Here is a 23391-nt window from a genome sequence, read left to right as displayed (position 1 = left end):
TCTCCCCGCAGTGCCTTTTGGGTTCCACTTCCCACCACGTGGGGTGGCGGGGAGAGCCTTCTCCTGCCAGCCCGCACCTTGCTCAATTGCTCAATGAAATGCCCGCGGGGTGGAGGGATCATTCACTCCCCCGCCATTCCCACACATTTGACTTAGTTGCTTCAAATATTTGATGGGGCAAACAAATAAGAATTGTAAAAAGTCATTTCACATTTTGTTCTTCCAACTCGCTTTCACGAGCTCCCCTTTTTCTTTCCCGTGGGGTAAAAATTTGTTGAAATATTTTGTGCTGTGCATTTCATCATAGAATTTAATGGGCCCCATCGAAATTTTTATTTTCCTAAGAAAATGTTGGCCAGCATTTGAAAATAAGTCATTATCAAGATGATTTGAATGACTTTAATTTGGCCATCAACCACTTGCCTTACTTAAATATTTGACATTGAAATGAATCAAATATCTTAATTCTCTTTGAAAATCACTTGTGATATTCTTGGGCTAATTAGCATGGTGATATTTAAATCATTAAGTGATTTAATCAATCAACTATTTTGACCCCCTTTCTTAAAACTAACCTTCATATTTTTGAGAAGACAGTTGAACCATTACATTAGTTGGGTCTTTGGTGTTATAGTAAACGACATACCATGTTCAATCCATCCAAATGCATGTATTTTCCTTGTTGATCTTAAGAGGCCCACATTATTATTTAAATCAACAACTATATAAATAATACATATTTCATCATTAGAGCACTAACTTGCCTCATTGGGTCATAACTTTAGTTGGGTCTTGAGTGTGCCCGGTTAAAAAAAAAATCATTTCTGGACAACTGACTTTTAGGAAATGATCTGAAACCTCAATAGGACACATTTTGTATTTAAAATTTTGAGAAAGTTGCTACTTGAATTTGACATTTTGCAACTTTGAATCCTAGCCAAAACCCACCTGAGTAGCTCTCAGAATCAACTTTGAAAATTGATCAAAACACCTCCTTAAGCCCTAAAAAAATGGAATTTTGGTAGAGGGTCACATGAAGAATCGAAAATGCCAAGCAATGTTTCATTTCGACACTTAAGGTAAAAAAATTTAATCCACAAAGTCACCTACTTAGTTGTTTTGTGAAATTGCACCTTTTAAACCACCCTGAAACCTAATCAAACACCAATTTGAAAAAATATTAGAAATTTGTTTCAGGGGCTACCACTTGGGGCTACCATTTTGCACAAGAGGGTTTGACTAGATTTGACCGCTTGTGCAAAATATTGGCCTCCCAACCTGCCTTCTCTGAAAAATCTGGGAATGTTGATTCTAAAACCCTGAAAAGGTTCATTTGAAATGGGCTTTGAAAAATTATCAAATGATGAGATGGGGGGGCTATAAAATGGCAAAATGGTAGATCATTATATATTAAATCATGAGGAACATCCACTTTTGCATGCAGGTTAATAGGTTTCAAAATAAAAATTCGAATGTGAGGCCACTTTCTACAGAATTACACCGTTCAGTTTACAAATCTCAACTTTGTGCAAACAGAATCAAGCTGGGAAACTTGACAAATGGACTCGTAGGGCTTTGCCAATTGACATGGGGATTCATAAAGGTGCAAAAAATCATAGAAAAGTGTCAGTCGGGCTTAATACTCAGTAGGCACAAATATGCAACATCTAAAAGATAGCTTACTCGAAAAGGTGTAACATGTGCAAACAACAGACCAACCTTAGGACCTCAAAACAAGGGCACTAAAAACTCATCAAAACTGATCCAAATAGCCTGAAAATAGTCATATGCCATATCTAATAGGTCCTCAAAACTTCCCCAAGTGATTTTGCATGACAATCCATGGGTAAAAAATTACAGGCTCTCAAATTGAGCTACTTAGGCATATTTAGCAAGGTACTTTATGAGTGCATTAGACAAAATTAGGCAAATTTTTTTAGGTCCCAATAGTGGCCCTTGCTCAGGGATGCATGCCTCTTGTGGGCATGTAAATATTCCAAATCTCTGGGAGCAGATTGGGTGCCTACTCCGTTGGGAGCAAAGTCAAAAAAGGTCATCTCTTCCCCCTACTACTGTGGCTTATACCTCAAACCACGTGTGATGGCCCAAGGCCATAAAAAAAGAAAGGCTTATTCTTTCCTTTGTCATAAAATTTATTTTCTTCTAATTTCACTGAGGCCAATCCGAAGATGTAGTTGGAATGTAATTGATCAAGCATTTCAACCTTTCTCATCCAACCACCATACTGAACATTGTGAGTGCATCCACCATTATCAAACATCTAAGACTAATGCACAAACTGGAAATTCTAATTATTGTGTAACAAGAATATGTTATGCTCATCAAACAATATACTTGCATGTTGATCATAACATTCTTCATGGTTCAAACTGTTGTCACACTTCACAAAATTATCACCTAGTTGAAAAAGAAAAGACTCACATTCTACCATACAATTGGGAACATAGGCTTCATTTTGATCATTAGTTTTAATGGGAAGAATTAAGCTTTGAAAAGAACCTCTCTACAGATTATACATGCCATGCAAACCACATTCAAGAGGATGAAAAGAAAAAGAGTCATACATGGGCACCTCCGGTAACTGCAACTGAAAATGTTGATAAGAGTCTTCATTTGTGTTGGTGTAAATAATTATTCATCATGGATATTATTACACTTACTTAAGTTTACTTAGGATAATGCATTTCATAGTAGTTTGGATATGAGACACTTGGGTGTTTGTGCCACATTGGGATAGTGTGTGTAGGAGAAATTCCACCTCTTATGGTGTTGATCTTGTTATTACACTATCATATCCACTTATTGTGGAGTGATAATTCCACCTTCGGTGGGTGATCCACTTCATGTGGAATATTATATTATTTCTCCTACCTACCCACACCTATTTCCTACCTACCCTTTTTTCTCATTGAGCCACATGTCATGTTTGTGTGTTCATACATCCATATGGCCTTGCCTATATAAGCAAGCCTCTATTCATTGTATTGGAGATAATCCAGTTGATTGTTGATCATTTTCTATTGATGAGAATACAGTTTATTCTTGTCCCATATTATGTCTCTATCTTGTACATTTCATTGACCTCTTGATCTTGGCAAAATCCAACATGGTATCAAAGCTATTGGAGTCTCATTGATTCGTCTTGAAGAGGCATTATTGTGACGTCAAGAGGCAGATCTGAGGAGCATCATCATTTGGAGGCGTCCTAGACCAGATCCGACCTCTCCATTGCGTCCGGAAGGTCATTTCCATGAATTTTGGTTATAAAGTTGGCCTATTTTGGTGAGAAAATTTTTTTCCCCAATTTTGCTATATCGTATGGATTTTTCGAATATCCCTGTATTTTTTCGAAAATTTTTTTTTTCGTTTTTTCAGAAAATTGTTTTTTCAAAATTCAAAAATAAAAAAAAATTAAAAAAATTCGAAAAAAAAATAAAAATAAAAAAAAACTATTTTTTGGGGGGTCCGCAGACCCCCCCTGCGTGATCCGTACTTTGCAGGTTGACCGTACTCTCCCGTACCCTGCAAGTCTGTCGGAACTGTCTGCAGGTTCGTCGTCCGTCCTTCCGCAGCGTACTGTAACCTCGCCGAACGCACCGTCCTCGCCGCAGAGAGCCCGCAGCCTCGTCCACCGCCACCGCCGCCTCCCGCGAGCGGCCACCGTCTAGCGAGCTCCTCCGCCGGCAGCTCCCGCGCCCGCCGCTCCGCCAACGCCCAGGCTCCCTCCGCTTGAACTTCTACCGTCCTCCGCTCTCGGCCAGCTCATCTGCCACGGGGAGATCCGTACGCAGAGTCAGAAAACCGTACACCACGTCATCGCTTCCGTACGCATAGTCAGCACGCCACGTCAGCAGTACGGACAACCACATCACCTTGCACAGTCAGCATTTCCGTACGGTACGGACATACAGCCAGTTTTGCCACGCAGTCTGTCCGTACGGTACGGACGCCCAGTCAGCCAGGCAGCGAAGTTTTGGCGACGATCATATGGCCGTCAAATTTAACACAGTGTTTTGCTGACATCAGCGCCACATCAGCAGGGTTTGAAATTTTTTTGACCCCCTCTCATTTGCATTTTTGATTTTGCAGTTCAACTTCAAATGGCCATAACTTGCTCATTTTTGCTCCTTTTTTGGTGCAATTTTTTTTTGAAATGGGCTAGAATTTCGTGCTCTCCGCAGTGGTGAAAGAATTTTTTGATTTTGATGCATGGATTTTTCAAAAAATGCAGTTTTTGGTGACTGTCCTTGAGTAATCCCAGTTTTTGCAACTTCAGAGGCTTCGTTTGGGGTCATCCGACCTCCTTTTTAGGTGCCGTTTTTTTTGAAAGTGCGTATTTTTTTGTCTACTTTCACATGATGCTATCAGATTGATGTCATTGTAAGTAGAAATTGTACTTTCAGATCTTGGCCATTTTTGGCTCTCTTGGTACTTGTATATTTGCTTGAATCTCAGTTAGATTCATTGCACTATTGATTGAAGTCTCTTGTATCTCATTTGAGAAGTTGTAAAATTTGCATCATAAGCCCACTTTGCCTTGTTTTGCAAGTGGCTCGTTGTAATCACACTAAGTATAAAGTGCCAAAATCATCATTTTTGGGGGGGTACTTTGATTGATTGAATTTGGGGGGTGTCTCTTGTGCTTTTGTGCTCTTGTGTTCTTTCCTTTTTGCTGCTATGGGTTCTTCTAAGTTTCCTCTCTTAACTCCACATAACTATGCTACTTGGAAAATTGATGCATGGAGTAAACTTATGGAAAAAGGACTCACTCATTACATTGATGGAACTATTGTTGCTCCAACTGATCCTAAGGCTGATCCAGTTGGTCACTTAGATTGGCTCACTAAAAATATCATGGCAATTGGTACCTTAAGAAAGTATGTATCAAAGGATCTCATTTTTCATATTGAGAAGTGTACTCTAATCAAGGATGCTTGGCAAAAGTTTCAAGACTTGTATGGTCAAGTTGATGAGATTAGGGGATATCAAATTGATAGTGATCTCACCATGTTAGATCCAAAAAACTTTGATACTATACAAGATTATGTCACTAAGGCAAATGAGTTGAGGGCACAACTCAAAGATTGTGGCATTGATAAAAAGGATACTCAATTGATATTCAACTTGATAGGGAAGCTTCCACAAGAATATGCAGCATTTGTTTCTAGTTTCCAAACTCATAGGATGACAATGGGTTCAAGCTACAAAATGCCTACATTTGATGCTTTCAATGAAATGTTGATGATGGAACAAACTAAGTTGATAAGCATGGGCATTCTTAAGGCTTCTTCTAAGTCTCAAGCATTAGTGGCAAATCAAGGGAAGAAAGGAAATCAACGAAAGGACAACTCAAACAAGAAGAAATGGCAATCAAAGCCTAAAGAAAAAGCACCATCTTCTCCACAACAAGGAGATTCATCTTCTTCCAAGAGAGATAATTCACCAAAGAGAGAGAGACCTACTTGTGCTTATTGTAAAAAGATTGGTCGTGAGGAACATCGTTGCCGTACTAAGAAGATTGATGAGCTCACACATATCATCAAAAAGCATAACATTGATTTGCCTAAAGTCTACAAGAAGGATGATTCATCAACTTCCACTTCCTCACATTCAAAAGGAAAAGGGCAAGCATTCATGGCTTCAACAAGTGGAAAGACTCACTCTTTTGGAACAAGAAAAGGAAAAGCTCTATGTGCTACAACAAATCATACTTTAGAGAGATGGCTTCTAGATTCAGGGGCTTCTCATCATATGGCATCTTCGCAGTCCATGTTCTCTACATTTGAGCCTTGCACCATGCCTCAGATTTTGATGGGCAATCATACATACATGGATGTGATTGGGAAAGGATCTATTGACATTGGAGATAACTCCTTCAATGATGTGTTGTGTGTACCCCACTTGACAAACAATCTCCTTTCTATCTATCAAATCACACATGGCACAACTAAGAGAGTTGTGGAGTTCACACCTGACTCAGTTTTTATTAGAGACATGGAGACTAGAGCTATCATTGCAACTGGGGTGGTTGATCATGCATCTCGGTTATACTCCTTTTCAGATTTTGTTGATGATGATGATTTCACATTTGATGATTCTACACATGATGATCACACTTATTGTGATGATTCAGATTTTGAGGAGAACTTTGGACACTTGAACATGGGGATTCTCACATGTAACCCAGTTCTTGAGTCTTGTATTTCATCTTCTCATATTGATATCACATCACCTATTGCACCTGATGATGCAGATAGTGCGACAGTTTTGCCTACATGTGATTCAGTGCAGCAGGATATTCATTGTCTTCCAGCTTCAGATTCATGGGATGATTACATGACAGATATTGCAGGTTTGTTTGTGGAATCCTACATTGCAGATTTGGGAGACATCATTGATGACATACATCTTCTCTTTAATGAAGATGATCCTTCTTCGATTGTTGCGAAGGCACACTCTGACCCTCTTGTTCATTCTCTACATGATCATTCTTTCGAGGTTGACATGATTGTGGATACTTATGTACAGTAGTTGGAGGAGGTCTCTTCATTCTTTGAGGAGACACATGAGTCTTTGGATATTGTTGTACATCCATCTCCACTAGATGTTGGAGTTCCTTTTTCAGCAGTGTGGAGCAGTTCACCACCTTTGGAGGGGGTATCTTTCAGCATCGACATGGGGACACTTGAGCAGTTTTCAGAGATTCCTTTCATCATGAGTTTTCTTCATACATCTTCCCTTCATGATTTGGGAGACTTCATGGATACACCTTTGGTTTTGTTTCTTCCTAAGGGGAGGAATGTTGTTCGACGTTCGTGGAGCAGTTTCTTCATACATCGAGCTTCTATCATTGGTGCAGATTCTTCATTGAGGGAGGATCACAGTTTGACTTCTCTTCTTCTCTCATATGGGGGGGACTTTTTCCTCACATGGGGTTTTGTTCCTCACATACTTCTTTGAGAGTTCTCTTGTATAGCTTTCATCTCTCTTTTTGGGGGAGGGTTTTTTCCCATTGGGTTTTTCTCTCTTTCCCCACTTTGTGAGAGATTTCATTGCATTGGTTTGCATGCATTTGCATTTGTGCATGGGTACCTAACATGGCCTCGTAGCCGGGACCCATCTTGCATTGCTTAGTTGCATTGTAGACTTAAGTGCATTCCCCTAAGTTGCACTTAAGGGGGGGTGTTGGTGTAAATAATTATTCATCATGGATATTATTACACTTACTTAAGTTTACTTAGGATAATGCATTTCATAGTAGTTTGGATATGAGACACTTGGGTGTTTGTGCCACATTGGGATAGTGTGTGTAGGAGAAATTCCACCTCTTATGGTGTTGATCTTGTTATTACACTATCATATCCACTTATTGTGGAGTGATAATTCCACCTTCGGTGGGTGATCCACCTCATGTGGAATATTATATTATTTCTCCTACCTACCCACACCTATTTCCTACCTACCCTTTTTTCTCATTGAGCCACATGTCATGTTTGTGTGCTCATACATCCATATGGCCTTGCCTATATAAGCAAGCCTCTATTCATTGTATTGGAGATAATCCAGTTGATTGTTGATCATTTTCTATTGATGAGAATACAGTTTATTCTTGTCCCATATTATGTCTCTATCTTGTACATTTCATTGACCTCTTGATCTTGGAAAAATCCAACAATTTGCACTTCCTAAGTCCCTTGTAACATTCTTTGCATCAACAACATGTTCTTATGGCAAACCAGTATCATCATTTTGCCATGATTCCACATAGATGTCTTCATCAAAAGATATGCTTTCATACATGTCCATGCCTGAAGCCTCTTCATCAAGGTTATTTGTACAATTCATGCCATCACTGTCAACCACCCAAATGTCCTTAAAAAAAAATCTGACTCTACGTCAGCATGCATACTCTTATTATTAGCATTCAAAGCACAATCATACTCAAAAAATTATATGCCTCCAAGCTCTTCATCCTATTGCACATCAACTAACTCAAATGTAGGAACAAGGTCCACAATATGTGCATCATATTTAACATCATATGGGGTATTTTCACTATCAAACATTATATTAGTTGGGCATAGGAATTCTTGACCTCTTCCACATACACTTCTCTGATATTCAACTACTAACAACTCTGAGATTCCTTCGCTACTGATTGAACAAGTGTCCTCTTCATGCATAGGTCCCATATTTTCTTCCTCTATGCCCTCATAAGAGCTATGAACGTCATCCTTTTGCAAACCAATGCCTTCACAAATGACACTATCATTCTTGAGATCCGAATACTCAGTAGATTCATTAGAGCATATGTTTGTCATAATATGGGAGATTGAATCTCCAACAACCTTACCAAAATCACAGTCACCATTTGGAAGAAAGAGTTGACCCTCTAGATGTTTATTTTCATTCACATTAAGGTTGTCGTGACAATCATTTTTAGACATACATTCTTCATCTACCTGTTGTTCAGAAGCACTATCCACTGCAAGCTGACAATGAACTTCATCTTCAATAACACAAGAAGCATCACTACTAACTTGTGCATCATTATCACACTTTTGTTCAACCTTTTCATTATCAGTATTACAATTTTCAACATCAAGTGCAATTTTAGATTTGAAACCCTTGATCATATCTATCCATTCAATAATCTGAATCATGTTAGCCGGTTTTAAATCTTTTGACCAATGAACAACACTAGGTTCATGGACTTGTAAGAATAAATCAATCCATTCGGAGCCTTGAAGCATGAAGCTCATGGTGATATTTTGTAGCACCTCGAGAAACCTTGATAGAAGTGCATATGGTGGCTCACCTTCTAGTCTTCTTATGTTCAATTATGCACTAACATACACCATTGGATCCACAAGGTTTGGGTTGCACTCGTACTTGATTTGAGGTTGATAAAAGTGGTCATAATGCTGAGAAGCATGGATTGGGACAACAAGGACATTCATACTTTGAGACAAATTTTCAACACTCAACACATGTTGCACTTGTGTAAACATTACCTCCCCACTCGCTGGAAAATTCTGAGAACCAAAGAACTGTCCACTTCTTTTAGTATTATCACTGAATCAACTCAAGAACAACCTATTAAAATAATCCCATGAAGATATGCATTGTGCAGGCAGATTGCCATACCATCCTCTTGCACTATCTTTCAAAGACCTCATTAAAAACTTCATGACAATGTCTTTAGCATGAATCTGAAAATCTTCAGTAAACTCATAGAATGATTGCACATGCTTGACTGCTGATTCAGATTCTCTTGCATGGAACAAGGGAATTTTATCTTTAATCTCAATGGGAAAAGAATGTGGGTATCCCTAAACATTACTAAAGTTTAAAGGCATACACCTTTCTAGGATGAACACCTCTCTAGGTGGACATTGCTTAAGTTGTTAGTTATTCATTATGTCTGGGACAAAACTAGGACAATACATCTTGACTTGACTTCAAAACCATTCACACAAACACTATAGTTACGTACTTCGTGATGACTTTTTCTTTTCACAACAACACCTGAAACATAAATAATACAAGAATGGCTCAAAATTAAACTTAAGGTCACTTTGAATGAGCCTATGACAACACAACATACTTCTCTTAACACAAAGCTATGATTGAACTTACAAGAAAGAAGTATGAAAGCTAAATACAACTATTTTCCCTTCTTAGTAGTGCTACCACACTTGATAAGGGTTCATTTAAGACCTTGATACATTATGGTTTTCACAAAAAACTTCTTTGGCAAGTGTTAGTGAACAGATTTGTCCTTTTTCCAAATGATCAATCTTGAACTCTGTTGCCTTATTTTAAGAACAAGTGTTTCACTAAACAGTTGGGTAGGTGTTGTTCGAATCACTTCCCTCTGAATTTTGCATAGGTACAACTCCCTATCTCAGTTTTTCAAAAGAATGCTTTAAACTATTTATTTTTGAATAATAGCTTTTAACCCGAAAGCATGTAAGGCTGCCTACTTCATTCTTGGATGAGAGGCTGATATTTCACACATGTTTCAAAAAGAAGAAAGCAATTTTTCCTATCTTTTCAATATATGAGATGATAGCTACTGAAACAAAGTTCAGTATACCATTTACACAAGTTTAATATAGAATGAATAGATTTAAGAAACTAAATCTGTCTCCAAACATGAATCTTCTCTAGAAGTAAACAAACATTCAAAGGAAAGAACATCAGAAGAATAATAAGTTTCTATAATGGAAATATCATTACTGTTATTTGATCAGACAAACATATGCAAAGACATGCATCTATTCAGATTCAAAACACACAGATTTTCCTTCTCCCAAGAACAATATGATCAGACTTTATATATATATCCTTATGCAACAAAGACACAAAAATACATCTACAAATCTTCTTCCATCCCAGGTTTAACAGTCTGATTCTTCCTTTGATAAAATAGAAAATACACAAAAACGGAGTGAAAAACACTCCAAATTAGTCACCAAATCTAACCCCTATATCATCTACTTTTCCTTAATTTATAGTTTAAAACAAGGGAGGTCTCCCTGAAAACTCGACCACCCCCTGTAAACAGTTATGAAACCAACAAGAAGTATTTTGGGATAGATGTCCTGAAGTTTTTTGCATAACCATGAGAAATTACAAAAATAAAGGAAACTAGCCCTAAATTAATGCATTATGCCCTATTTCTATCATCATCATCCTCTTCACTTTCGCGGGTGTTATGAGTGGTTGTAAGTTCTTGAACAATGGATTGGCTCGGAACTTTCATCGCGTTGAGCTTCGCCTTCGCCTTCGCCACCTCTTTATTCCACCCGTGTTGCACCATCTTCTCAAAATGTTTCGGCAATTGATCATTTCCAATGAAAGTCATAGACTCAATCCTAGCCACCCTAGTTATATCTTCTAGTGCAAAATTACCCTTGGCCCTTATCTTCTCCATGTTCATCCGAAAAGATCTAATTGCATCCTGTGTGCTCAACCTACAAATTCCCAACTGCCAATCATGGTCAGGATTAACCACCTTATTATCATTGACTATGCTGCTTTGAAGATCCTGGAGTTCGTAAATAGAGGTCTTTGCATCAGTAATCACAGACTTGAAGGTAAGCACTCGCCACATTATGGTTTTCTTCAGCACAAAAAGCTGACATTCATCCTCCACCAGCTTGATTGAGTGTTGTGTCAAAAACCTGGTAACTCCATATTCTTCTATTTTGGCAAACAGAGGCAAGATATTCTGCCATTTGTGCTCCTCCTTCTCCCACAGTACAAGCTAATTTTGAACCTCAGAAATAAGACCCTGTATTTCATCGCATAGCCGCCGGGAGTTAGTAATGTACTTCTCACCATCCTTGATTATCCGCTCAATCCATTTCTCCATAGCTTCAACAATACTCTTGGCCCGTTGAACTTGGTTCATTAGCTTTTTGTTTTTTGATGAAGTTGGGTCGAAGTTCTCAGTAGCATGAGATATTGGAAGTGCCCCAAGGCAACCAATACTATCGATGAACTGAGCTAGAACGTTTATGTGTCACTTTAGTTCTCTCTTTTCTCGCCCATCCTTTTCTGACCTAGTAAGCATTTTCTTTGCCGACACTTGGAAAAAGTGGTTGTCTGTGTCTCTGCTCATGTTTCCCAATTCCACCTTTGTGATCTCAAAATCATCAGGGCTAGCCTCCTTATTTTCATCCTTAGGTTTATACGAGGCGATTTCAGCAACCCATTTTCCAGTTTCCTCATCATTGTTCAGGCGAGTGGCAGTCTTGAACCTTTTCGGCTTTGGATTCTTTTTTATGTATTTAACAACCATTTCCTGAATCAGAATAGTCACAGGAAGGAAACTCCTTTTCTTGTTCACTGAAGTGGTCAACCACTTAGGAGTTGCACTGGAATGAGTAGTTCCTTTGATCATCTTTGAAGGTGGCATCATAGCCACAGTCACCATTTGAGAATCCAGGGCACGAGCAACTTCGTCATCCAAATCTTCAATTTCAAATATTTGGGCATCGAGCACAACATCCTTTACCCCCGTATCCTTTGCTTGATCCATCTTTCTTTGGGTGGCACTTCGTGACCGAGTATGCCGAGGAGTACAAAAATCCAAAGTTGAACTAGACCTGTGTCTAAGCTGGGGCAACTTGTTATCCTTACCTGCACGAATAGGAGAATTGTTAGAAAGACGCCTTGGTGAAGATAGAGGATCCTTATTACTTCTTGCAGAATGAGACTTAACGTCTGACTTCATTGCTTTCTTATTGGCCACCCATGTTGCGGTCCTTTCTAGAACTCCTTTGGTCCTTAATTGTATATCATCATTCTCCTCCTCATCCTAGTTAATTGGAGGCATTTCAGTTTCTGCATGGGTCAAATACCCTGGTTCGAATAATTCAAGATAATCTTCTTCGAGCCCTTTAGTATCTAACTTTATCTGTAAAGAGACAACTTGTTCTAACACCAATCTCATGTTTTCCCTTTTAAAAATTTCAAGTTCATCTATACAATCTTCCCAGAAATCTTCTAACTGTGGCATGGGAAGATAAGGCATTAGACCAAGGCTTCGGGAAAATCCTTTGTTATCAAAACCTTTTCTTTCAGAATACAGAGAAAAATTAAAATTCCTGAGGTCTGCTCCTATACTCAGAGCATCAGACATTGAACTGCAAGACAACATGCCCAATTGTATGGGAAAATGACCTTCCCATTTGTCCCTAGGTTGTGCCTTTTTTATTACAGAGGTTAGTTGCCTACATACTTCCACTAGAACGAAGCAATCTGAACAGAAGTGAGGAAGCTTGAAGGGTTCCTCTTCAAAACCTCCTACCTGTATGTAACAGAAGCGTGAAAACTGGATATAAAAACTACTGAACCTCTTTATCAAAGTCTGTGCATCATTAGAAATCCTTTTAGCTTTCGCATTCTTCAATTCATGACACAAATCACCCATGAAAACATTATGCACCCTTCTAAAATCCTGTAAATATTTATCTTTTTGCAGCATAGGATAAAACTCATATATGGGAACATCTTCCTCAGTGAGTTGTTTCAGTATACCAGCCAACTCTTTAACACAAGCCAAACAATACAAGAGATATGAGGACATAAAGAATTTTTGTTTGAACTGCTTAGCCAAACTCAGTTGTTCTCTCATTGAATCGGCGATCAATTCAGCCCAATCCAAATACTGCTTTCCTTCTAAAACCAGCTGCACATAACAATAAATCCAGTCATCAAAGCTATAAGCCTCAGCGGATCCTCTGGCTCGGTGCAACAAAAGCATTACATCATGAATATGTGGCAACATGTGGTTCTTATTAGGATTCTTGGGTAACCTTGAACCACCTCTTTGAGGAACCTTCAACCAGAATTTCGCTACATTGTTTCGGTGCCCAGCTTTGTCTGCATTGAACTCAGTGATTGATTGAGCAGGAGAAAAGTTGGAGAACTGGTAATCAGGTATCTTTAAGACTGAGGAAATTACTTCATGATTAATGGCAAGAAGGGTTTCACCATTGTCTCTCCTAATGGTTTCAGACACTGGGTTGTATCTAGCAATACATTCTCAAATCAACTCTGGACAAGGAATGGCTGGGGGAAAATCTGCGGCTTCTACGAGACCACTACTTAGTATCTCCACACCAAAAGACTTGTCAATCCCCTTGAACACTCTTTCTTTCAACACCTCAAGGTTTTCCCCTTTTAGATCAGTATCGCTAACTATGGGTTATGTGGATGGCAGGCTAAAAATGTTCCCAAACAAATGCAGCGTGGACTTCATAATTTTAAACAATAAACCTAAATTGATTATAGAGAAACCTTCTGTACGAGAGAAAATGCAAGCAAAACCATTGGAGAGAACAAGGAAAGACTCACCTTCATAGTTGAACAACCGGGCAACGGCTAGCATCAAGAAAGACTCCTATCCAGGAAAAACACACAAAGATACGACAACAAGGAACAAATGCGGAGTACTAACAATCCTTCATACCTTATTAGTGAAGGCAATGATGCAAATACATTGAATGCAATAATTTAAAATTTCAGTCTGAGTGTGTCAAGTTTGTGGATTAGACCTCGCACACATGCATTGAATGCATGGCGGCATTTTTGAAGTAACCACCAGTTCCCGAAATGATTACTTACTTCGAAAAACCAAAGAATGACGTCACTTAGGACATGGTTCTACCTCTTCATATTTGGCAATGAATGCACTATCAAATCATTAAAACCCACGGGGCCCACCAACATCGAACACATATGAACATCCTGAACAAACTTCATGAGTGTTCAAGTGGTTCAAGATGTACACCGCGCTCAAAGAGAATTTTGCCAAAACAAACAGTACCAAGCTGCTGACCACTTGTGCTATATTGAACATGTTGAACATATTTGAACCTCTTGAACTTAGTTCAATAAGTTCAACACCCGACAAAAAATAAAGTGATATATCACTGATCAAGGAACTTTTTAAGAGAGTCGCTGCAAGACACTTAGAGAAAACATTAGTATGAAAAACCTTCCTCGAATACCTTGGAACCTATGGAACCTAAATGAACCTATTGAACCTGGTTCAAAATGGTTCAACGTGTTCACAGAGTTCAACCAATTATCTAAACTTGACTTTTATGACTAGAAAAAGGATTTACAAACATATTAAGGACTTGAACCGAGGTACCACTAGAAGAATTAGGACTCCAATTGAAAAACTTAAAGGATGATACACTCTTATCATGGGAAATAAATGACGCAGTAACAGTAAGCCAAAAGAAAAATACCTGGAAAAGATTGCAACAACTGGTCACTTCATTCTTGACTAAAAATCTTCAAATATGGAACTCCTTGCTTTGTTCTTTAGGTTCTTGTATGTCAGAGTTGCCACCTCCTTGCCGAGGAATATTTCTTTGAACAACTAAAATCTATTCAAAGTCTTCTTTCATTCTGGGTCTTCCTTTCTTCAGCAGAGCCACCCGATTCGTCTTTAAACATGTTGCTATAAAAGACGTCCAATGCTAAAAACCACTTAATTTCTGAAACTAAAGTTCATATTATTCACTTTGTTGATTCTCCCAAATGGACTCATGAATTTTCTCCCTAATAGATAAACTAATATATTGGTTGTGGTCAAATGGGGAAGCTTCAACTATATGATGATTCAATAACTTCTAACCAGAGATTCTAGACACTTATCCTTGGTAGAGTTGCCAATCTGTTGGTTCCCAAATCAATAAATTATCAAGCCCTAAAGATTCAACCGACTTCTTCTCAACAGGATCAAGATTGAATATGGCCAACGAATGAAATTCAGTCACAAGACTGAAATCTCCTGCTCTTTTGGCTCTGCAAGACTAAGGCAGGTGCACCTAAGTAATGCCTAAATAATCTATGACTTCCAACACTCATGGCATTACAAAATACAACATATATCCCAATGTGTATATGCCAAGGAAAGTGTATGAAATTAAGATTTGGCTACAATCCTGGCTTCTCAAATCTCACTTAGCACTTGGGATAGATTTCAACACCAAGCCTGTTGGCATTTTTGATGATTATGTTGTGATTGTCATTGATGGACACACACTTGCTATGAGATCACTTTTTGAATGTATGAGTTATGCTCAACCGGTATTTGTTCCAAACTGGTATTATGTTGTAGTCTTTAGACTATCGATGTTATGCAGAAAATGTTTACCGATCTTAAACGGTATGAAGACCCAAGTGGCATGAAGAGCTCAAGCGAAGCGATGTAAAGGAACTAAAAGTGGCACTTATCTTTTTCCCAGTCTTCATTTTTGTCAACTGGTAATCTGTTTAATACTTGAACCGGTATTACTCTGATTTACCAGTCGATAACTAGTAAAGTTGTATAAACCGGTATTTTTGTGATGAGTTACCATCCACCGACACTTTGATAGTGATTTTGTGTCGTGTTACCAAATATGTCTAGATGCAATGAACCGAGGAACTTGCAATGTAATCCTATTGGACCAACATGAAATTAGATTCCTTTTTAAGGACATCATGTCTAGGGTTTTAGGTGTTGTTAGAGTTTTTGGTGGTTGATGAGTTTTCATGTGTGATCTTAGGAGAGAAGATCAAGTCTGTGTGTTGTAACAGAGTGTGGAGTTTCTGAAGACTGAAGTAATGTTGAAATGCACTAGCAATGAGCTATCAAGGATCTAACCAAGCATATTGTGCTAGTATTTAGATCACTCACTTGTTGATTACTCACATCTTCGACAAGGTTGAAACCCTTAACCGGGTAGGCTTGGCAAAGCCTGTGTAAATCCTCTAACAAGGTGATTCACAACTATGGATCTGAAATCCTCTCACAAGGTAGTCTTTAATTAGACTTATCTCCTAACAGAGATTGAGATTCCTAACAGGATCTATTCTGGTAAAGAACATTGTATGACCTTAACCGATCTGGTTACTATTCTGCAGATAGTTACTTGTGAGTTTCATCTCACCATGGTTTTTCCCATTTGGGTTTCCACGTCAAAATCTCTTGTGTTGTGGTGATTGTGCTTCTGTGGGTGAATGCCTTATTTGTTGTTTGGTTTGCATTTGTGTTAACCAGTTTGTTAGTAAAACTGTTATACCGGTTTACTGCTAAACTGTTTAAGTGTTTGAGTTCAATATTTTTTGGTATACTAATTCACCCCCCCTCTTAGTATTCATCAAAGCCTACTCCTACAAACAAAAAAAAGAGATATTTTAAGAATAAAATGATTCCAAAAATTGGGTGCAAACCCTATGGCCAGTGCCTTATTAGGACAACAAAGTCAACTTACAACATGCAACATTAAACCCAAATAGTTTAAACAATAACTAGTGAGTTCTCAGTATTAATGCATTACACTAATATACCCTCTATTATAGTTCTATTGCAGCCATTCTTAAATATCCCACATGCACATATCACCATTTCTTCATCTTGTAAGAAGCATTTTAATCTCTTCCTTGAAAAGAAGCAAAAAATAGGATAAACACTTGAGCTTGCAGGGACAAAACATAAGATTCTTGATCTTTCATTTCATGAAATAGTGCCTTTACATGCTCAAAACAACTACAATAAAAGCATTAAGACCTGTATGCATTTTAGTTATAACTATTTGCAACAACAAAATGACTACAAGATGAAACTAAAACTCTATCATACTCTAAGTTCAGACTGTACATGGAAGCCTTGCTTCCAAAATTTTCTAAATTACATCCAGAATCCTCTTGAATGAGGAGAAAAAATAATTAAATACAAAGAAGAATACCCTAACAGAAACCCTAGAATGGATTGCACATTGACACATGTCTTCTCCTTTTTAGAATTTTTAAATTATAAATGTGCACTTTTCTCCTCAAAATCTGCCTCAAATCCGCACTTTGATCCTCTTGAAGATGCCTAGAAAATCTATAAAATCTTCCTGCAGTCATTTGTTACACCCCAAACTTTGCTCTTTGACCAAGAATTTTCTATTTTGGGTCACTTTCCTCTCTCTGTCGAGAGCCTTCTTTTTATCTCAAACCTCAAAATAAAAATTTCCCTCTTTGACTAGAAATGCTCTGACTTTTAGCATGAATTCTCTCTTTGATCATAAATAGAAAAATTTCCTTCCTTGTGATAGTTGTCATTTTCTATGATTTTTTGTATACTCCCCCTTCTTGTGAAGATTTTACCACCTCAGCACCAAAGCGTCTCATTTTAAGCAATTTTACTTTTCAACGCCCCCTCACTAATGAAAATAATTCACTACATTGAAAAACCTATCTCAACTAATGCAGATCCCACTCACATCCCACTCACCCCCATCTATAGTAATTTTACTTGCTTAGAAATATTTTCTAGTAAAATTCTCCCGCCTCTGGCAAAAATATTTCAAACATGACTTAGATGAAGTAGATGCCCTAAGCAAGTGTGTAAAAATTTCATTTCCCTAAGCTCCATCTTTACTCAAAATACTCTCACTAGGTGAAAAGAAAATCCTATGTGAAAACCCATGCTATGCCAAGGATTCACTGCTACCGCTGCCCTTTTAAGCAACTCAACAAATCCCCTTGACAAACTAAATTTTCAAAATGTTGATGGAGCCTTGTAGAAATAATGTGTGCACGCCCTTCTATTCTTGGAACAAATTTCCTTGAAAATCTTCAAGATTTATATAAAAAATACATGTATTGCCACAGCCCCACAAACCAACCAATTCACATCATGATTATAGCTAAACGTTAATTGCGCAAGGAGATCACACACCCATCATTTCTAAAAAATAGAATCAAAACTCACCTCTGTGAGAATAACCTATAATGGTGTGTGCAATCTTGCCCAAATAGCATCTTCAGTTGTCATGCCACTTACTTTGCCTTCGGAAACACAGGCAATTCCACGATTTATTTGCACTTATTTCTTGTAAATAGAAACATTACAAATTGTGTATTTTCCCTACAGAATGATGATTAACAAAAATAAAGAATGCATCAACATCCCATGACCCACTATCAAAAGAAAATCCATGCTGAGGAAAACTTGACCCATTGAATTGATTTCTACATTTACGGTGCAAAATGCAACCTTTCACATTCTACATTGTTTCATTGTTGCCCTAATCTCCTGTCTCCTGTGTGTGTCCTTTTTCTTGGCTATGCAATGATTTCGCGGTTCTATGCGCTTTCTTGGATGCCCTGATTTATGTCACAGAAGGGCGGGAGAACTTATCGTTTGACATCTTGGCCTTGCATTACTCTCCCCTTAGTGTGTTTTGGGTTCCACTTTCCACCACGCAAGGTGGTGGGGAGAGCCCTCTCCCGCTAGCCTGCACCTTGCTCAACTGCTTAATGAAATGCCCACAGTGTGGAGGGATCAGTCACTCCCTCGTCATCTTGCACATTTGACTTGGCTGCTTCAAATATTTAATTGGGAAAACAAATAAGACTTTTATAAAGTCATTTCATATTTTCTTCTTCCAGCTCGCTTTCATGAGATCTCTTTTTTCTTTCCCGCGAGGTAAAAATTTATTGAGATCTTTCCTGCTGTGCATTTCATCATAGAATTTATCAAGCCCCATTGGAATGTTTATTTTTCACAAAAAATATCGACCACATAAAGATGATTTGAATGACTTTAATTTGGCCATTGGCCACTTGCCTTACTTAAATATTTGACTAACTAAAATGAATCAAATATCTTGATTCTCTTTGAAAATCACTTGTGATATTCCTAGGCTAATTAGCATGGTGATATTTTAATAATTAAATGATTTAATTAATCAAATATTTTGACCCCCTTCCTTAAAAATAACCTTCATCCTTCTGAGAAGACAATTCAAGAACCATTACATTAGTTGGGTCCTTGGTGTTATAGCAAACGACATACCATGTTCAATCCATCCAAATGATTGTATTTTCCTTGTTGATCTTAAAAGACCCACATTATTATTTAAATCAATAACTATTTAAATAATACATATTTCATCAGTAGAGAACTAACTTGCCTCATTGGGTCATAACTCTAGTTGGGTCTCGAGTGGGCCCGACTAAAAAATGAAAAAAAGGAAAATTTGTTTCTAGGCCTAATGACCCACTAAACAACTGACTTTCAAGAAATGATTTGAAACCTCAATTGGACACATTCTGTATTTAAAATTTTGAGTAGGTTGGCACTTGAATTTGATGTTTTGCAACTTTGAATCCTAGCCAAAATCACCTGAGTAGCTCTCGGAATCAACTTTGAAAACTGAGCAAAACACCTCCTTAAGCCCCGAAAATTGGCACTCTAGTAGAGGGTCACATGAAGAATCTATAATGCCAAGAAGTGCTTCATGATTACATTTGAGGTGAAAAATTGTAATCCTCAAAGTCACCTACTTAGTTGTTTTGTGAAACTACACCTTTCAAACCACCCAGAAACCTAGTCAAACACTAATTTGAAAAAATATTACTCTATTTCAAGGGTTGCCACTTGGTGAGCTAGTACATCTGGACACCATGAGCTTGTGAAAAAGAGGGTTTGACTTGATTTGATTGTGTGTGCAAAATATTGGCCTCCCAACTTGCCTTCTCTGAAAATTTGGGAATGTTGATTCTAAAACCCTGAAAAAGTTCATTTGAAAAGAGCTTTGTAAAAATATCAAATGATGAGTTGGGGGGCTATAAACTGGAAAAATGGTAGATAATTATATAAGTAATCATGGGGGACAATCAATTTTACATGGAGGTCAATAGGTTTCAAAATAAAAATTCGAATGTGAGGCCACTCTATGCAAACTTACATAGTTCAGTTTACAAATCTGAAGTTATTGCAAACTGAATCAAGTTGGGAAACTTGACAAATAGATTCGTGGGGCTTTGTCAACTGACACGAGGATTCATAAAGATGCATTAAATCATACAAAAATGTCAGTTAGGCTTAATACTCAACAGACACAAAGATGCAACATCTCAAAGATGGCTTACTCGAAAAGGTGTAACATGTGCAAACAACAAACCAACCTCAGGACCTCAAAACAAGGGCACTAAAAACTCATCAAAATTGATCCAAATAGGCTAAAAATAGTTATATGCCATCTCTGAAAGGTGCTCAAAACTTCCCCAAAGTGGTTTTGCATGACAATCCATGGGTTCAAAATTATAGGCTCTCAAACTGAGCTACTTAGGTTTATTCAACATGGTATTATTAGACAAAATTTCAAACTTGGGCCCTCAAATTAGGCAAAATTGTTGAGGTCCCAACACACTTGTTTGATTATTTCATGCCATATGTTATGTATATATTCTATTACATATGTTGTTGTACGTGTATTGGTGGTGATAGATTTGCAGGTACTAGACATCGACTCCACCTAGTCTCACAGATCTGAGCGTGTCTTCATTCGAATGACACGTTGATTGGAGATGGCATGATTTTTTTCCACACACTCTAGGCTTAAGTTGATATCCTTGTTAGTTAGTGTCTTGGTTTGAGTTGGTGGTCTGAGTCTTGTGTGGCGATGTTCGACCCTATTTGGGATCACCTTGTGGCATTGTGAGTATTTGATTATTTAATTAATTAATATTTGTTCATATAGTTTATTAATGTTAAATTAAATTAATGGATAGTTTTGATATTTAATTATTATTGGGTGATTTATTAGTATTTATTATGTTATTTTGATTGATATTTATTAAGCTTTGATTTATTGGTTTATGTTTATTTGGTGCTTTAATATTTATTTATCGATTTAATGTTTATTTATTGTTTAATTATTTTTATTATTTATAGTTGTGGCTTTAATTTGGGTATTTATTTATATTACCCTTGGTTATTTTATTATTGGTTATTTATATTATTATTTTCCTTTTTACTATTTGCGTTAATAAAATATTATATTCTCTACCTACCCTATTTTACCATCCGTTGAGATTTGAGGTAAGTTAGAATAATATTATTTTATATTATTTCTTACCTCGATTTTATGCATGGTAGGTATGAAATATTGTATTTCTAATTATTCGTTATCGGCCTTGTTTCTATAGTTTTGGATGAAATATTATTCATTGGATACTTGAGAGTTTTGTCAGGTTGGTTTTTCTAGAAAAACATTTTCTACGCGATTGAGGATTAGGGGATTGATTGAAGATTTGGATTTTGAGCTTGGATTTAGGCTACTCTACAACAAATTTGCATTAGCATAACTTCTTGTTATAGGTTGGAGATTCTACTTCTTTGTCATTTTCTCCTTGATTGTGAAATACTGTATAACTTGTGCATGAAGAAATATTGTTTGTCAGGAATGGTTGACGAAATTATTTATTAGTTGTATAGTATATGATTTTATGAATGGGATAATTTATGAATTTATATATATTTTCCTATATAATTATGTGTATAGCTAGTATTTGATTTCCTATGTATAGTCATGAAAGGTATTTATATTTTGTCGCATGTGCTCTCACTTATTGATTTGGCTATTGAGATTTTTATTAGATTCTTGATTTAAAATCATTATTATGCCCCTTTTTAGGGTGATTTCAGCCTTATTGGAGACTTGTGTAATTTTTAGGGCATTGTCATAATTTTATATTTTCGCTTTTCTAAATTTCCTTGTGTTTGAGTCAAGTGCACTAGAAGAACTTCTGAATGCGCTACAGGAACTTCTCGATGTGCTACAAGAAGTTCTAGATGCGCTACAAGAACTTATGGATGTGCTACAGGAGGTTTTGGATTCACTACAAGATATTTTGGATGCATAATAAGAGGTCATAAATGTGTTAAACCTTAGTACAAATGCACTATTTTGTCCCATTTTTTGTATCTTGGTTATATTGGGCTTCTTGAGTTAGTTTTGAGCTTCCTGCTTCAGTATTTTTGTTATCTAGAGGCTAATTACGTGTATCTTGAATGCCCTTTGGTGATCTGGGACTGGATTTTGGATTATGATTGATCATTTGCATTCTTACGAGATAAGCATGACGAGTAATACCTTGCTGTTGTATTCAGATCCTTCAATATATTTGTTGTTTGTGATGATATGTGATTTGTGTTGCTTATGTGGCTATGACAATGGTATTATTATGCATTTATTGGATGCTCATTATGTAATTGGAAACCTTGGTTATTCGAGTTATGCTTTGTGAGCCCTAGATCTTGCATTGGTATGTGTTGTTACCCTAAGGCCTAGGAGCATGATTAGGGAGAGTGGGATTCCATGAGTCTACCAAGGTCATGAGGAATGGACTGCTAGGATTCCGTGTGATAGGAGCCAAGTCTAGACCTTTGGATAACTTATTGGAGGTTTATTTTTGTTAGTCAAGTGATAATCTTATAAATTAATCTTAGGTGGGTTGGGTAGTATTAATTCGTCTAATAAGACAAGATAAAAATTGATGTTGTGGTACCCCTCTCATGGACTAGAATACTTGTATAGTCTCAAGATGAGGTATGACAAGATCTAGTAATTGAATAAATCGAACTCCCTTGATTTTCTCAAAGGTTGAGATGGTTTTGCATGTGTATCATGGATTCCGAGTCTATCATGGATTCCAAGTCAGAGTTCTAGGATATCTTTTATTGTTGGTGATAGCATGTGATGATACTTTTCCCTACATGTAGATCCTGGTTACTTATGCCTTGTTGTTGGTTAGCCTTTGGAGGTTTTATGGTTTTGTTTCAGCTTTGTGATATGATCGGCTTTTTGTTCGTGTGGTTGTTTCCTTGTGGATCTTTTGGTTGTATCCTTTGGTTGTTAGGTGTCAGCTAGGTCTAGAGTGTGTGTGGGACCTTGTGTCATCTCCTAGCACAAGGGGTGGTTCCTTTGGTTCCACATGGTTGGGTGGTTTGATGCCTTCTTCCATTGGGATGTTCTTCACTGGATGCTTTTGTGTGTGGATGTGGATTCCTTATCTCTT

This window comes from Cryptomeria japonica, chromosome 10, assembly GCF_030272615.1.
Source record: "Cryptomeria japonica chromosome 10, Sugi_1.0, whole genome shotgun sequence".
In the NCBI taxonomy this organism is placed as follows: Eukaryota; Viridiplantae; Streptophyta; class Pinopsida; order Cupressales; family Cupressaceae; genus Cryptomeria; species Cryptomeria japonica.
The sequence above is the reverse complement of the archived record's forward strand: the minus strand, read 5'-3'. Positions refer to the sequence as shown.